The 18,043-nt window shown below is 38.6% G+C and overlaps 2 non-coding genes across 2 annotated transcripts; both read left to right on the plus strand.

Moving 5' to 3' along the window:
• Positions 1-7,418: 7,418 nt before the first annotated feature.
• On the plus strand, positions 7,419-7,526 carry LOC112793975 (small nucleolar RNA R71). The gene has a single exon (XR_003198659.1). It is a non-coding gene; the product is annotated as a small nucleolar RNA R71 (small nucleolar RNA).
• Positions 7,527-16,314: 8,788 nt separating this feature from the next.
• On the plus strand, positions 16,315-16,422 carry LOC112793509 (small nucleolar RNA R71). The gene has a single exon (XR_003198194.1). It is a non-coding gene; the product is annotated as a small nucleolar RNA R71 (small nucleolar RNA).
• Positions 16,423-18,043: the final 1,621 nt, after the last annotated feature.

Consider the following 18,043-nt stretch of genomic DNA (forward strand, 5'->3'; position numbering starts at 1 on the left):
AGGCATGTAAAATGCCTTTGCACCCCATTCTGACGTTTAAACGCCGAAGTGATGCACACTCTGGGCGTTCAACGCCCATGTGTAGCATGTTTCTGGCGTTGAACGCCAGTTCCATGCTTGTTACTGGCGTTCAACGCCAGCTTTCCTCAAGGCATATTCCTGGCGTTCAAATGCCAGGATGTTCCTTGTTTCTGGCATTCAGCGCCAGAAACATGCTCTGTTCTGGCGTTGAACGCCAACCAGATGCACCTTACTGGCATTTAAACGCCAGTAAGTCCTTCCTCCAGGGTGTGATTTTTCTTCTGCTATTTTTGATTCTATTTTTAATTTTAGTATTTTTTTTCGTGACTCCACATGATCATGAACCTAATAAAACACAAAATAACAATAAAATAAAATTAAAATTAGATATATAAAAATTGGGTCGCCTCCCAACAAGTGCTTCTTTAGTGTCATTAGCTTGACAGTGGGTTCTCATGGAGCCTCACAGATATTCAGAGCATGATGAGGGCCTCCCAACACCAGACTTAGAGTTTGAATGAGGGGGCTTCTCAAAACCAAACTTAGAGTTTGGTTGTGGCCTCCGAACACCAAACTTAGAGTTTGACTGTGGGGGCTCTTTTTGACTCTGTACTGAGAGAAGCTTTTCATGCTTCCTCTCCATGGTTGCAGAGGAAGGTCCTTGAGCTTTAAACACAAGGTAGTCCCCATTCAATTGAAGGACTAATTCTCCTCTGCTAACATCAATCATAGCTTCTGCTGTGGCTAGGAAGGGTCTTCCAAGGATGATGCATTCATCTTCTTCCTTCCTAGTGTCTAAGATTATGAAATCAGCAGGGATGTAAAGGCCTTCGACCTTTACTAACACGTCCTCTACTAATCCATAAGCTTGTCTTACTGACTTGTCTGCCAATTAAAGTGAGAATAAGGCAGGTTGTACCTCAATGATCCCCAGTTTCTCCATTACAGAGAGTGGCATAAGATTTATGCCTGACCCCAGGTCACACAGAGCCTTGTTAAAGGTCATGGTGCCTATGGTACAAGGTATTAAGAATTTACCAGGATCTTGTCTCTTTTGAGGTAGAGTTTTCTGAATCCATGTATCTAGTTCACTAATGAGCAAGGAGGATTCACCTTCCCAAGTCTCATTACCAAACAACTTGGCATTCAGCTTCATGATAGCTCCTAGATATTGAGCAACTTGCTCTCCAGTTACATCTTCATCCTCTTTTGAGGAGGAATAGTTTTCAGAGCTCATGAATGGCAGAAAGAGATTTAGTGGAATCTCTATGGTCTCTATATGAGCCTCAGATTCCTTTAGGTCTTCAATGGGGAACTCCTTTTTTTTTGAGAGACGTCCCAGGAGGTCTTTCTCACTACGATTTTCGTCCTTCTCCTCCCTTGTGCATTTGGCCATATTGATTACATCAATGGCCTTGCACTCTCCTTTTGGATTCTCTTCTGTATTGCTTGGGAGAATACTGGGAGGAGTTTCAATGACTTTCTTACTCAGCTGGCCCACTTGTGCCTCCAAATTTCTGATGGAGGACTTTGTTTCACTCATGAAACTTAAGGTGGCCTTAGACAGATCAGAGACTATATTTGCTAAGTTAGAGGGGCTCTGTTCAGAATTCTCTGTCTGTTACTGAGAAGATGATGGAAAAGGCTTGTTATTACTGAGCATGTTTCTTCCACCATTATTAAAGCCTTGTTGAGGCTTTTGTTGATCCTTCCATGAGAAATTTGGATGATTTCTCCATGATGAATTATAGGTGTTTCCATAAAGTTCACCCATGTAATTAACCTCTGCCATTGCAGGGTTCTCAGGATCATAAGCTTCTTCAGAAGCTGCCTCTTTAGTACTGTTGGATGCATTTTGCCATCCATTCAGACTTTGAGAGATCATGTTGACTTGCTGAGTCAACACTTTGTTCTGAGCCAATATGGCATTCAGAGTATCAATTTCAAGAACTCCCTTTTTTCTGAGGTGTCCCACTATTTACGGAATTCCTCTCAGAAGTGTACATGAATTAGTTATTTGCAACCATGTCAATAAGTTCTTGAGCCTCTTCAGGCATTTTCTTTAGGTGAATAGATCCACCTGCAGAATGGTCCAATGACATCTTGGAAAATTCAGATAGACCATAATAGAATATATCTAATATGGTCCATTCTGAAAACATGTCAGAAGGACACTTTTTGGTCATCTGCTTGTATCTTTCCTAAGCTTCATAGAGGGATTCACCATCTTTTTGCTTGAAGGTCTGAACATCCACTCTAAGCTTGCTCAGCTTTTGAGGAGGAAAGAATTTATCCAAGAAGGCTGTGACCAGCTTATCCCAGGAGTCCAGGCTATCTTTAGGTTGTGAGTCCAACCATGTTCTAGCTCTGTCTCTTACAGCAAAAGGGAAAAGCATGAGCCTGTAGACTTCAGGATCTACTCCATTCGTCTTAACAGTCTCACAAATCTGCAAGAACTCAGTTAAAAACTGGTAAAGATCTTCAGATGGAAGTCCATAAAACTTGCAGTTCTGTTGCATTAAAGCAACTAGTTGAGGCTTAAGCTCAAAATTGTTGGCTCCAATGGCAGGAATGGAGATGCTTCTTCCATCAAATTTGGACGTTGGTTTTGTGAAGTCACCAAGAATTCTCCTTGCATTATTGTTGTTGGGTGGCTGCCATTTCCTTCTCTTGTTCGAAAATTTCAGAAAGGTTGCCTCTGGATTGTTGTAGTTTAGCTTCTCTTAGTTTCCTCTTCAGAGTCCTTTCAGGTTCTGGATCAGCTTCAACAAGAGTGTCTTTTTCCTTGTTCCTGCTCATATAGGGAAGAAGAGAACAAAAAAAGAAAGAGGAATCCTCTATGTCACAGTAAAGAGGATCCTTTGTTGTTAGTAGAAGAAGGAATGGAAGAAGAGTGAAGAAGAATGGTTAAGGATAGAGGTAGTGATTTGAGATGAAGAGAGGTGAAGAGAAGTGTTAGTAAATAAATAAATAAATAGAAGAAGGAGAGATAGAGAATTTCAAAAATAATTTTGAAAAAGTGGTTAGTGATTTTCGAAAATTAAAGATAAGATATAATTAAAATTAGAATTTAAAACAATTAAAAAGAATTTTTGAAAAAGAGAGAGGTATTTTCGAAAATTAGAGAGGGATAGGTAGTTAGTTGGTTTTGAAAAAGATAAGAAACAAACAAAAAGTCAAATAGTTAGTTTAAAAAGATATTAAAATCAAATTTAAAAAGATAAGAAGACAAGATAAGATAAGATATTTTGAAATCAAAATTGAAAAAGATAAAATTTTGAAAAAGATAAGATAAAAAGATAAGATAGAAAGATAAGATAAAAAGATAAGATTTTTAAGAAAAAGATATTTTGAAAAAGATTTAATTTTTAAAATTAAAATTGATTAAAAGATAAGATTCTAGAATTTAAAGATTGAACCTTTCTTAACAAGAAAGTAACAAACTTCAAATTTTTGAATCAAAACATTAATTATTGATTATATTTTCGAAAATATGATGTAAAAGATGAGAAAAATATTTTGAAAAATTTTGAAAAATATTTTTTTTTGAAAATTTTCGAAAAACAAAGATAAAGTTGAAAAGATATGATTTTTTAAAAAGATTTTGAAAAGATAAGATTTTTAAAATTGAAAATTTGACTTGACTTGTAAGAAATAACTAATTTTAAAATTTTTTTGACTAAGTCAACTCAAATTTTCGAAAATTTGGAGAAAAATAAGGAAAAGATATTTTTTTTATTTTTGAATTTTTAATGATGAGAGAGAAAAATTAAAAACGTCATTTTTGTGTTTTTCTCTTTTCTTTATGGATCAAAACAAAGAATGCATGCAAGAACACTATGAATGTCAAGATGAACACCAAGAACACTATGAAGATCATGACGAACATCAAGAACATATTTTTGAAAAAAAATTTTATGCAAAGAAAATATGCAAAACACCAAACTTAGAAATCTTTAATGCATGGACTCTAACAAATGAAAAATGCATATGAAAAACAACAAAAGATACAAAACAAGAAAACATCAAGATCAAACAAGAAGACTTACCAAGAACAACTTGAAGATCATGAAGAACACTATGAATGCATGAATTTTCGAAAAATGCATAATAATTTTTTTTAAAACATGCAGTTGACACCAAACTTATAAATTCACTCAAGACTCAAACAAGAACATAAAATATTTTTGATTTTTATGATTTTTTGATTTTTTTGTATATTTATTATTTTTTTCGAAAATTATATTTTAAGAAAACGACAATAAAGAAAAAATTTTGAAAGATTTTTGAAAACTTTTTTTTTGAAAAGAAAATAAAAAAAATTACCTAATCTGAGCAACAAGATGAACCGTCAGTTGTCCATACTCGAACAATCCCCGGCAACGGCACCAAAAACTTGGTGGACGAAATTGTGATCATCAATGTTGTACTCTTTATTGTTGTATGGAATAATTATAATGGCTCTTTGTTATGTGTGGACACAACTCCGTTCAACTAACTAGCAAGTGTACTGGGTCGTCCAAGTAATAAACCTTACGTGAGTAAGGGTCGATTCCACAGAGATTGTTGGTATAAAGCAAGCTATGGTCATCTTGTAAATCTCAGTCAGGCGGATAGTAATTGATTATGGATTTTCGAAAATTAATAAATAATAAACATAAAATAAAGATAAAGTTACTCATGTAATCCAATGATGGGGATTTTAGATAGGCGTATGGAGATGCTGTGCTCCTCCTGAATTTCTGCTTTCCTACAGCTTTTATCCAATTTTATCACTCCCTTCTATGGCAAGCTGTATGTAGGGCATCACTATTGTCAATTGCTACATCCCATCCTCTCAGTGAAAAAGGTCCAAATGCTCTGTCACAGCACGACTAATCATATGTCGGTTCTCAATCAGGTTGCAGTAGAATCCCTTGATTCTTTTGCATCTGTCACTAACGCCCAGCCTTCAGGAGTTTGAAACTCGTCACAGTCATTCAATTCCGGAATCCTACTCGGAATACCATAGACAAGGTTAGACCTTCCGGATTCCCATGGACGCCGCCATCAATTCTAGCTTATACCACGAAGATTCTGATTAAGGAATCCAAGAGATATGCGCCCGGTCTAGGGTAGAACGGAAGTGGTTGTCAATCACGCGCGTTCATAGGTGAGAATGATAATGAGTGTCACAGATCATCACATTCATCAAGTTCAAGTGCAACGAATATCTTAGAATAGGAATAATTCGAATTGGATAGAAAGTAATAGTAATTGCATTGAAACTTGAAGTACAGCAGAGCTCCGCACCCTTAATCTATGGTGTGTAGAAACTCCACCGTTGAAAATACATAAGTGAAAGGTTCAGGCATGGCCGAATGGCCAGCCCCCCCCCCCCCAAAACGTGATCAATAGTCTCCTCAGATGAAGAATAAAATAAAACTGAGACCAAAGATGTCTAATACAATAGTAAATTATCCTATTTATACTAGACTAGCTACTAGGGTTTACATGAGTAAGTAATTGATGCATAAATCCATTTCCGGGGCCCACTTGGTGTGTGTTTGGGCTGAGCTTGATCTATCCACGAGCTGAGGCTTCTTTTGGAGTTGAACGCCAAGTTGTAACGTGTTTTGGGCGTTCAACTCCAGGTCGTGACGTGTTTCTGGCGTTTTACTCCAGACAGCAACATGGAACTGGCGTTGAGCTCCCTTTTACGTCGTCAATTCCCGAATAAAGTATGAACTATTATATATTTCTGGAAAGCTCTGGATGTCTACTTTCCAACGCCATTGAGAGCGCGCCATTTGGAGTTTTGTAGCTCCAGAAAATCCATTTCGAGTGCAGGGAGGTCAGATTCCAACAGCATCAGCAGTCCTTTGTCAGCCTCCTATCAGAGTTTTGCTCAAGTCCCTCAATTTCAGCCAGAAATTACCTGAAATCACAGAAAAATACACAAACTCATAGTAAAGTCCAGAAATGTGAATTTAACATAAAAACTAATGAAAACATCCCTAAAAGTAGCTTGAACTTACTAAAAACTACCTAAAAACAATGCCAAAAAGCGTATAAATTATCCGCTCATCAGTCTTCAATCTTTACCAGAACATCCTCTACAAGTCCATAAGCTTGTTTTCTTGAATTGTATGCCATCTCTAGTGAGAATTTTGCAGCTTGCACCTCAAAGATCCCTAGCTTCTCCATTACAGAGAGAGGCATGAGGTTTATGCTTGACCCTAGGTCACACAGAGCCTTCTTAAAGGTCGTGGTGCCTATGGTACAAGATATTGAGAACTTCCCAGGATCCTGTCTCTTTTGAGATAATCTCTGCCTAGTCAAGTCATCCAGTTCTTTGGTGAGCAAAGGAGGTTCATCATCCCAAGTCTCATTACCAAATAACTTGTCATTTAGCTTCATGATTGCTCCAAGGTACTTAGCAACTTGCTCTTCAGTGACATCTTTGTCCTCTTTAGAGGAAGAATACTCATCAGAGCTCATGAATGGCAGAAGTAAATCCAATGGAATCTCTATGGTCTCAGTGTGAGCCTCAGATTCCCAAGGTTCCTCATTAGGGAACTCATTGGAGGCCAGTGACGTTCGTTGAGGTCTTCCTCAGTGGCAAACACTGCCTCTTCCTCCTCTCCAAATTCGGCCATGTTGATGGCCTTGCACTCTCCTTTTGGATTCTCTTCTGTATTGCTTGGAAGAGTACTAGGAGGGAGTTCAGTAACTTTCTTACTCAGCTAACCCACTTGTGCCTCCAAGTTTCTAATGGAGGACCTTGTTTCAGTCATAAGACTTTGAGTGGTTTTGAGTAGATCAGAGACCATGGTTTCTAAGTCAAAGTGGCTCTGCTTAGAATTCTCTATCTGTTGCTGAGAAGATGATGGAAAAGGCTTGCCATTGCTGAACCTGTTTCATCCACCATTGTTGTTGTTGAAACCTTATTGAGGTCTCTGTTGATCCTTCCATGAGAGATTTGGATGATTTCTCCATGAAGGATTATAGGTGTTTCCATAGGGTTCTCCCATGTAATTCACCTCTTCCATTGATGGGTTCTCAGGATCATAGGCTTCTTCTTCAGGTGAAGCGTCGTTAGTACTGCCTGGTGCAGCTTGCATTCCAGACAGACATTGAGAAATCATATTGACTTACTGAGTTAATTTTTTGTTCTGAGCCAATATGGCATTCAGAGTATCAATCTCAAGAACTCCTTTCTTCTGATTCGTCCCATTGTTCACAGGATTCCTTTTAGAAGTGTACATGAATTGGTTATTTGCAACCATTTCAATGAGTTCTTGAGCTTCTGCAGGTGTCTTCTTCAGATGAAGAAATCCTCCAGCAGAGCTATCCGATGACATCTTAGACAGTTCAGACAGACCATCATAGAAGATACCTATGATGCTCCATTCAGAAAGCATGTCAGAAGGACACTTTCTAATCAATTATTTACATCTTTCCCAAGCTTCATAGAGGGATTCACCTTCCTTCTGTCTGAAGGTTTGTATTTCCACTCTAAGCTTACTCAATTTTTGAGGTGGAAAGAACTTTTCCAAGAAGGCATTGACTAGCTTTTCCCAAGAGTTCAGGCTTTCTTTAGGTTGTGAATCCAACCATATCCTAGCTCTGTCTCTTACAAAAGGGAATAGCATAAGTCTGTAGACCTCAGGGTCAACCCCATTGGTCTTGACAGTGTCACAGATTTGCAAGAATTCAGATAAGAACTGATGAGGATCTTCCAATGGAAGTCCATGGAATTTGCAATTCTGTTGCATTAGAGAAACTAATTGAGGCTTAAGCTCAAAGTTATTTGCTCCAATGGCAGGGATAGAGATGCTTCTCCCATAGAAGTCAGGAGTAGGTACAGTAAAGTCACCTAGCACCTTCCTTGCATTGTTGGCATTGTTGTTGTTTTCGGCTGCCATGGTTTCTTCTTATTTGAAGATTTCTGTTAGGTCCTCTACAGAGAGTAGTGCTTTAGCTTCTCTTAGCTTTCGCTTCAAGGTCCTTTCAGGTTCAGGGTCAGCCTCAACAAGAATGCTTTTATCTTTGCTCCTACTCATATAAAAGAGAAAAGAACAAGAAAATATGGAATCCTCTATGTCACAGGATAGAGATTCCTTTAGGTGTCAGAGGAAAAGAAGAATAGAAGGAGAAGGTAGAAGAATTCAAACTTATCAAGAGAGATGGAGTTCGAATTATTGATAGTGGAGGAGTGTTAGTCCATAAATAGAAGGATGTGAGAAGAGGGGAAGAATAAATTAAAAGATTTTGAAGAATTTTTGAAAAACTGAAGAATGATTTTCGAAAATTAAAGTTGGGAAAGAAATAAAGTGATTTTTGAAAAAGATTTTGAAATTAGAAATCAAAAGGATATGATTGAAAACTATTTTGAAAAAGATGTGATTAAAAAGATATGATTGAAAAGTTATGGTTTTAAAAAGATATGATTGAAAAGATATGATTGAAAAACAATTTAAAGAGATTTGATTTTTAAAATTAATGACTTGGCTAACAAGAAAAGATATGATTCAAACATTAAACCTTTCTCAACAGAAAAGGCAACATACTTGAAATGTTGAATCAAATCATTAATTGTTAGCAAGTATTTTTGAAAAATGGAAAGAAATTGATTTTGAAAAGATATAATTGAAAAGATATGAATTGAAAAAGATTTGATTTTGAAAAAATATGGGAACTTGAAAAAAAAATTGAGTTAAAAACAAAATCTTCCCTCTTGTGCCATTCTGGCGTTAAATGCCCAGAATGGTATCCATTCTGGCGTTTAACGCCCAAAATGCTACCCTTTTGGGCGTTAAACGCCCAGCCAGGTACCCTGGCTGGCGTTTAAACGCCAGTTTTCCTTCCTTACTGGGCGTTTTGAACGCCCAGCTTTTTCTGTGTAATTCCTCTGCTGTATGTTCTGAATCTTCAATTCTCTGTATTATTGACTTGAAAAGACACAAATTAAAAATATTTTTTGAATTTTTAATGATGAGGAATAATCAAAACGCCACTAAGATCAAATAAACAATGCATGCAAGACACCAAACTTAGAAGTTTGTATACTACTGACACTAACAAATTGAGAATGCATATGAGAAACAACAAAACACACAAAACAAGAGAATTTAAAGATCAAAGCAAGTAGATCTTCAAGAACAACTTGAAGATCAATGAAGACACATGAATGAATTCGAAAAATGCAAGAAGAATAGAAACATGCAATTGACACCAAACTTAAAATTAGACACAAGACTAAAACAAGAAACAAAAAATTATTTTTGGTTTAAGATTTTATAATTTTTTTGGATTTTTCGAAAATTATGTGGAAAAAGAAAATAAGGATATCAAAATTCTTAATAAGAATTCCAGGAATCATGCAAAGTTAGTCTAAAGCTTTAGTCTAAAGAAATTAGACATGGCTAGCCAAGCTTTAGCAGGACATTACATTCAAGAGCTAAATTAATGAAAATCAATCAGCTTTGGTGATGATAAGAACATCACCTTGAAACTCTAGAATTTATTCTTAAAAATTCTGAAGAACAATACCTAATCTAAGCAATAAGATGAACCGTCAGTTGTCCAAACTCAAACAATCCCTGGCAACGGCGCCAAAAACTTGGTGCACGAAATTGTGATCATCAATGGCGCCATCAACATGGTATGCTCAATTGCAATCTCAACTCTTTATCACAACTTCGCACAACTAACCAGCAAGTGCACTGGGTCGTCCAAGTAATAAACCTTACGCGAGTAATGGTTGATCCCACGGAGATTGTTGGTATGAAGCAAGCTATGGTCATCTTGTAAATCTCAGTCAAGTGGATTCAAATGGTTATGGAGGATTGATAATTAAAAGATGAATAAAACATAAAATAAAGATAGAGATACTTATGTAATTCATTGGTGAGAATTTCAGATAAGCATATGGAGATGCTTTGTCCCTTCCGTCTCTCTGCTTTCCTACTGTCTTCATCCAATCCTTCTTACTCCTTTCCATGGAAAGCTGTATGTTGGGCATCACCGTTGTCAATGGCTACAGTCCCGTTGGTGGACGAAATTGTGATCACTACAACTTCGCACAACTAACCAGCAAGTGTACTGGGTCGTCCAAGTAATAAACCTTACGCGAGTAAGGGTCGATCCCACAGAGATTGTTGGTATGAAGCAAGCTATGGTCACCTTGTAAATGTTAGTCAGGCAAACTCAAATGGTTATGAATGATGAATAAAACATAAAGATAAAGATAGAGATACTTATGTAATTCATTGGTAGGAATTTCAGATAAGCGTATGAAGATGCCTTCCCTTCCGTCTCTCTACTTTCCTACTGTCTTCATCCAATCCTTCTTACTCCTTTCCATGGCAAGCTCAAGCAAGGGTTTCACCGTTGTCAGTGGCTACCTCCCATCCTCTCATGTGGAAATGTTCAACGCACCCTGTCACGGCACGGCTATCCATCTGTCGGTTCTCGATCAGGCCGGAATAGAATCCAGTGATTCTTTTGCGTCTGTCACTAACGCCCCGCCTTCAGGAGTTTGAAGCACGTCACAGTCATTCAATCATTGAATCCTACTCAGAATACCACAGACAAGGTTAGACCTTCCGGATTCTCTTGAATGCCGCCATCAGTTCTAGCCTATACCACGAAGACTCTGATCTCACGGAATGGCTGGCTCGTTTTTCAGGCGAGCACTCGGTTGTCAGGCGATCAACCATGCATCGTGTATCAGGAATCCAAGAGATATTCACCTAATCGAAGGTAGAACGGAGGTGGTTGTCAGTCACACGTTCATAGGTGAGAATGATGATGAGTGTCACGGATCATCACATTCATCAAGTTGAAGAACAAGTGATATCTTAGAACAAGAACAAGCGGAATTGAATAGAAGAACAATAGTAATTGCATTAATACTCGAGGTACAGCAGAGCTCCACACCTTAATCTATGGTGTGTAGAAACTCCACCGTTGAAAATACATAAGAACAAGGTCTAGGCATGGCCGAATGGCCAGCCTCCCAATGATCTAAGAACTAGATGTCCAAAGATGATCAAAAGATCTAAAATGATCCAAAGATCCAAAGATACAATAGTAAAAGGTCCTACTTATAGAGAACTAGTAGCCTAAGGTTTACAGAGATGAGTAAATGACATAAAAATCCACTTCCGGGCCCACTTGGTGTGTGTTTGGGCTGAGCATTGAAGCATTTTCGTGTAGAGACTCCTCTTGGAGTTAAACGCCAGCTTTGGTGCCAGTTTGGGCGTTTAACTCCCATTCTTGTGCCAGTTCCGGCGTTTAACGCTGGAATTCCTGAGGGTGATTTTGAACGCCGGTTTGGGCCATCAAATCTTGGGCAAAGTATGGACTATCATATATTGCTGGAAAGCCCAGGATGTCTAATTTCCAACGCCGTTGAGAGCTCGCCAATTGGGCTTCTATAGCTCCAGAAAATCCACTTCGAGCGCAGGGAGGTCAGAATCCAACAGCATCTGCAGTCCTTTTTAGTCTCTGAATCAGATTTTTGCTCAGGTCCCTCAATTTCAGCCAGAAAATACCTGAAATCACAGAAAAACACACAAACTCATAGTAAAGTCTAGAAAAGTGAATTTTAACTAAAAACTAATAAAAATATACTAAAAACTAACTAGATCATACTAAAAACATACTAAAAACAATGCCAAAAAGCGTACAAATTATCCGCTCATCACAACACCAAACTTAAATTGTTGCTTGTCCCCAAGCAACTGAAAATCAAATAAGATAAAAAAGAAGAGAATATGCAATGAATTCCAAAAACATCTATGAAGATCAGTATTAATTAGATGAGCGGGGCTTTTAGCTTTTTGCCTCTGAACAGTTTTGGCATCTCACTCTATCCTTTGAAATTCAGAATGATTGGCTTCTTTAAGAACTCGGAATCCAGATAATGTTATTGATTCTCCTAGTTAAGTATGATGATTCTTGAACACAGCTACTTATTGAGTCTTGGCCGTGGCCCAAAGCACTCTGTCTTCCAGTATTACCACCGGATACATACATGCCACAGACACATAATTGGCTGAACCTTTTCAGATTGTGACTCAGCTTTGCTAGAGTCCCCAATTAGAGGTGTCCAGGGTTCTTAAGCACACTCTTATTGCCTTGGATCACAACTTTATTTCTTTCTTTTTCTTTCTTTTTCTTTCTTTTTCTTTCTTTTTTTCGAATATTATTTTTTTTTTGAATCACTACTTTTTCTTGCTTCAAGAATCATTTTAATGATTTTTAGATCCTCAGTAACATGTCTCCTTTTTCATCATTCTTTCAAGAGCCAATATTCATGAACCACAAATTCAAAAGACATATGCACTGTTTAAGCATACATTCAGAAAACAAAAGTATTGCCACCACATCAAGATAATTAAACTGTTATAAAATTCAAAATTCATGCAATTCTTTTCTTTTTCAATTTAAGCACATTTTTCATTCAAGAAAGGTGATGGATTCATAGGACATTCATAACTTTAAGGCATAGACACTAAGACACTAATGATCACAAGAGACAAACATAGATAAACATAAGCATAAAATTCGAAAAATAGGAAAATAAAGAACAAGGAAATTAAAGAACGGGTCCACCTTAGTGATGGCGGATCTTTCTTCCTCTTGAAGATCCTATGGAGTGCTTGAGCTCCTCAATGTCTCTTCCTTGTCTTTGTTGTTCCTCTCTCATGTTTCTTTGATCTTCTCTAATTTCACGGAGGATGATGGAGTGTTCTTGATGCTCCACCCTTAGTTGTCCCATGTTGGAACTCAATTCTCCTAGGGAGGTGTTTAGTTGCTCCCAATAGTTTTGTGGAGGAAAGTGCATCCCTTGAGGTATCTCAGGGATCTCATGATGAGTGGGGTCTCTTGTGTGCTCCATCCTTTTCTTAGTGATGGGCTTGTCCTCATCAATAGGGATGTCTCCCTCTATGTCAACTCCAACCGAATAACAGAGGTGACAAATGAGATGGGGGAAGGCTAACCTTGCCAAGGTAGAAGACTTGTCCGCCACCTTATAAAGTTCTTGAGATATAACCTCATGAACTTCTATTTCTTCTCCAATCATGATGCTATGAATCATGATAGCCCGGTCTATGTAACTTCGGACCGGTTGCTAGTGGGAATGATTGAGCGTTGGATAAACTCCAACCATCCTCTAGCCACGGGTTTGAGGTCATGCCTTCTCAATTGAACCGGCTTCCCTCTTGAATCTCTCTTCCATTGGGCGCCCTCTTCACATATGACTGTGAGGACTTGGTCCAACCTTTGATCAAAGTTGACCCTTCTTGTGTAAGGATGTTCATCTCCTTGCATCATGGGCAAGTTGAATGCCAACCTTACATTTTCCGGACTAAAATCCAAGTATTTCCCCCGAACCATAGTAAGATAATTCTTTGGATCCGGGTTCACAATTTGATCATGGTTCTTGGTGATCCATGCATTGGCATAGAACTCTTGAACCATTAAGATTCCGACTTGTTGAATGGGGTTGGTAAGAACTTCCCAACCTCTTCTTCGGATCTCATGTCGGATCTCCGGATATTCACTCTTTTTGAGTGAAAAAGGGACCTCGGGGATCACCTTCTTCAAGGCCACAACTTCATAGAAGTGGTCTTGATGCACCCTTGAGATGAATCTTTCCATCTCCCATGACTCGGAGGTGGAAGCTTTTGCCTTCCCTTTCCTCTTTCTAGAGGTTTCTCCAGCCTTGGATGCCATAAATGGTTATGGAAAAACAAAAAGCAATGCTTTTACCACACCAAACTTAAAAGGTTTGCTCGTCCTCGAGCAAAAGAAGAAAGAAGAGAGTAGAAGAAGAAGAAATGAGGAAGAACGGAATGGCTTTGTGTTCGGCCAAAGGGGGGAGAAGTGGTGTTTAGGTTGTGTGAAAATGAAGGAGTGAAGGAGGGTTTATATAGGAGTGGGGAAAGGGTAGGGTTCGGTTAATTGAGGGTGGGTTTGGGTGGGAAAGTGGTTTGAATTTGAATGGTGAGGTAGGTGGGGTTTTGTAAAGGATGGATGTGAGTGGTAAAGAGAAAGATGGGATTTGATAGGTGAAGGGTTTTTGGGGAAGAGGTGTTGAGGTGATTGGTGAATGGGTGAGGAAGAGAGAGAGTGGTGGGGTAGGTAGGGATCCTGTGGGGTCCACAGATCCTGAGGTGTCAAGGAAAAGTCATCCCTGCACCAAATGGCATGCAAAAATGCGTTTTTAGCCATTTCTGGCGTTAAACGCCGGGCTGGTGCCCATTTCTGGCGTTTAACGCCAGCTTCTTGCCTTTTCTGGCGTTTAACGCCAGTCTGGTGCCCCTTTCTGGTGTTAAACGCCCAGAATGGTGCCAGACTGGGCGTTAAACGCCCAACAGCTAGCCTTACTGGCGTTTAAACGCCAGTATGTTCTTCCTCCAGGGTGTGCTATTTTTCTTCCTGTTTTTCATTCTGTTTTTGCTTTTTTCATTGATTTCGTGACTTCTCATGATCATCAACCTACAAAAAACATAAAATAACAAAGGAAAATAGTCAAAATATAACATTGGGTTGCCTCCCAACAAGCGCTTCATTAATGTCAGTAGCTTGACAGTGGGCTCTCATGGAGCCTCAGAAATGCTCAGAGCCATGTTGGAACCTCCCAGCACCAAACTTAGAGTTTGAATGTGGGGGTTCAACACCAAACTTAGAGTTTGGTTGTGGCCTCCCAACACCAAACTTAGAGTTTGACTGTGGGGGCTCTGTTTGGCTCTGTTTTGAGAGAAGCTCTTCATGCTTCCTCTCCATGGTGACAGAGGGATATCCTTGAGCCTCAAACACAAAGGATTCTTCATTCACTTGAATGATCAACTTTCCTCTATCAACATCAATCACAGCCTTTGCTGTGGCTAGGAAGGGTCTGCCAAGGATGATGGATTCATCCATGCACTTCCCAGTCTCTAGGACTATGAAATCAGTAGGTATGTAATGGTCTTCAACTTTTACCAGAACATCCTCTACAAGTCCATAAGCCTATTTTCTTGAGTTGTCTGCCATCTCTAGTGAGATTTTTGCAGCTTGTACCTCAAAGATCCCTAGCTTCTCCATTACAGAGAGAGGCATGAGGTTTACACTTGACCCTAAGTCACACAAGGCCTTCTTGAAGGTCATGGTGCCTATGGTACAAGGTATTGAAAACTTCCCAGGATCCTGTCTCTTTTGAGGTAACTTCTGCCTAGACAAGTCATCCAGTTCTTTGGTGAGCAAAGGGGGTTCATCCTCCCAAGTCTCATTTCCAAATAACTTGTCATTTAGCTTCATGATTGCTCCAAGGTACTTTAGCAACTTGCTCTTTAGTGACATACTCATCCTCTTCAGAGGAAGAATACTCATCAGAGCTCATGAATGGCAGAAGTAAGTCCAATGGAACCTCTATGGGCTCATTTTGAGCCTCAGATTCCCATGGTTCCTCATTGGGGAACTCATTGGAGGCCAGTGGACGTCCATTGAGGTCTTCCTCAGTGGCGTTCACTGCCTCTTCCTCCTCTCCAAATTCGGCCATGTTGATGGCCTTGCACTCTCCTTTTGGATTTTCTTCTGTATTGCTTGGAAGAGTACTAGGAGGGAGTTCAGTAATTTCTTGCTCAGCTGACCCACTTGTGCCTCCAAGTTTCTAATGGAAGACCTTGTTTCAGTCATGAAACTTTGAGTGGTTTTGATTAGATCAGAGACCATGGTTGCTAAGTCAGAGGTATTCTGCTTAGAACTCTCTGTCTGTTGCTGAGAAGATGATGGAAAAGGCTTGCTATTGCTAAACCTGTTTCTTCCACCATTATTATTGTTGAAACCTTGTTGAGGTCTCTGTTGATCCTTCCATGAGAGATTTGGATGATTTCTCCATGAAGGATTATAGGTGTTTCCATAGGGTTCTCCCATGTAATTCACCTCTTCTATTGAAGGGTTCTCAGGATCATAAGCTTCTTCCTCAGATGAAGCTTCCTTAGTACTGCTTGGTGCATTTTGCATTCCAGACAGACTTTGAGAAATCATATTGACTTGTTGAGTCAATATTTTGTTCTGAGCCAATATGGCATTCAGAGTGTCAATCTCAAGAACTTCTTTCTTCTGACTAGTCCCATTGTTCATAGGATTTCTTTAAGAAGTGTACATGAATTGGTTATTTGCAACCATTTCAATCAGCTCTTGAGCTTCTGTAGGCGTCTTCTTCAGATGAAGAGATCCTCCAGCAGAGCTATCCAAAGACATTTTGGATAGTTCAGAGAGACCATCATAGAAAATACCTATGATGCTCCATTCAGAAAGCATATCAGAAGGACACTTTCTGATTAATTGTTTGTATCTTTCCCAAGCTTCGTAGAGGGATTCTCCTTCCTTCTGTCTGAAGGTTTGGACTTCCACTCTAAGCTTACTCAATTTTTCAGTGGAAAGAACTTTGCCAAGAAGGCATTGACTAGCTTTTCCCAAGAGTCCAGGCTTTCTTTAGGTTGTGAGTCCAACCATGTGCTAGCTCTGTCTCTTACAGCAAAAGGGAATAGCATAAGTCTGTAGACCTCAGGGTCAACCCCATTAGTCTTGACAGTGTCACAGATTTGCAAGAATTCAGCTAAAAACTGATGAGGATCTTCTAATGGAAGTCCATAGAACTTGCAATTCTGTTGCATTAGAGAAACTAATTGAGGCTTAAGCTCAAAGTTGTTTGCTCCAATGGCGGGATAGAGATGCTTCTCCCATAAAAGTCGGGAGTAGGTGCAGTAAAGTCACCCACACTTCCTTGCATTGTTGGCATTGTTGTTGTTTTCGGCTGCCATAGGTTCTTCTTCTTTGGAGATTTCTGTTAGGTCCTCTACAGAGAGTTGTGCTTTGGCTTCTCTTAGCTTTCTCTTCAAGGTCCTTTCAGGTTCAGGATCAGCCTCAACAAGAATGCTTTTGTCCTTGCTCCTGCTCATAAGAAAGAGAAGGGAAAAGAAAATGTGGAATCCTCTATGTCACAGTATAGAGATTCCTTTAGGTGTCAGAGAAAAGAAAAGTAGAAGACAGAAGTAGAAAATTCGAACTTATCAAAGAAGATGGAGTTCGAATTTTGCATTAAAGAACAGTGTTAGTCCATAAATAGAAGGATGTGAGAAGAAGGGAAGTAATTTTCGAAAATTAAGTAAAGGATTTCGAAAACATTTTTGAAAAACACTAATTGATTTTCGAAAAATGAAAGTGGAAAGAATCAAGTGATTTTTGAAAAGATTTGAAATTAGAAATCAAAAAGATTTGATTGAAAACTATTTTGAGAAAGATGTGGTTAAGAAGATATGATTAGTTTTAAAAAGATGTGATTAGAAGATATGATTTGAAAAACATTTTAAAAAGATTTGATTTTAAAATTAAAACTTGGCTAACAAGAAAAGATATGATTCAATCATTAAACCTTTCTCAACAGAAAAGGCAACATACTTGAAATGTTGAATCAAATCATTAATTGATAGCAAGTATCTTTGAAAATAGAAAGAAATCAATTTTGAAAACATATGATTGAAAAGATATGATTTGAAAAAGATTTGATTTTGAAAAACTTTGAAAACTTGAAAAAAAATTGCATTGAAAACAGAATCTTCCCTCTTGTGCCATCATGGCATTAAACGCCCAGAATGGTGCACATTCTGGCGTTTAACGCCCAAAACTCTACCCTTTTGGGCGTTAAACGCCCAGCCAGGCACCCTGGCTGGCGTTTAAACGCCAGTCTGTCTTCTTCACTGGGCATTTTTAACGCCCAGCTTTTTCTGTGTAATTCCTCTGCAGTATGTTCTGAATCTTCAATTCTCTGTATTATTGACTTGAGAAGACACAAATTAAAAATATTTTTGGATTTTTAATAGTGAGAAATAATCAAAATGCAACTAAAATCAAATAACAATGCATGCAAGACACCAAACTTAGCAGTTTGTATACTACTGACACTAATGAGAATGCACATGAGACATATAAACACTCAAGTTAAGAGAATTCAAAGATCAGAGTAAGAAATCATCAAGAATTA

This window comes from Arachis hypogaea, chromosome 3 (assembly GCF_003086295.3).
Source record: "Arachis hypogaea cultivar Tifrunner chromosome 3, arahy.Tifrunner.gnm2.J5K5, whole genome shotgun sequence".
Lineage (NCBI taxonomy): Eukaryota > Viridiplantae > Streptophyta > Magnoliopsida > Fabales > Fabaceae > Arachis > Arachis hypogaea.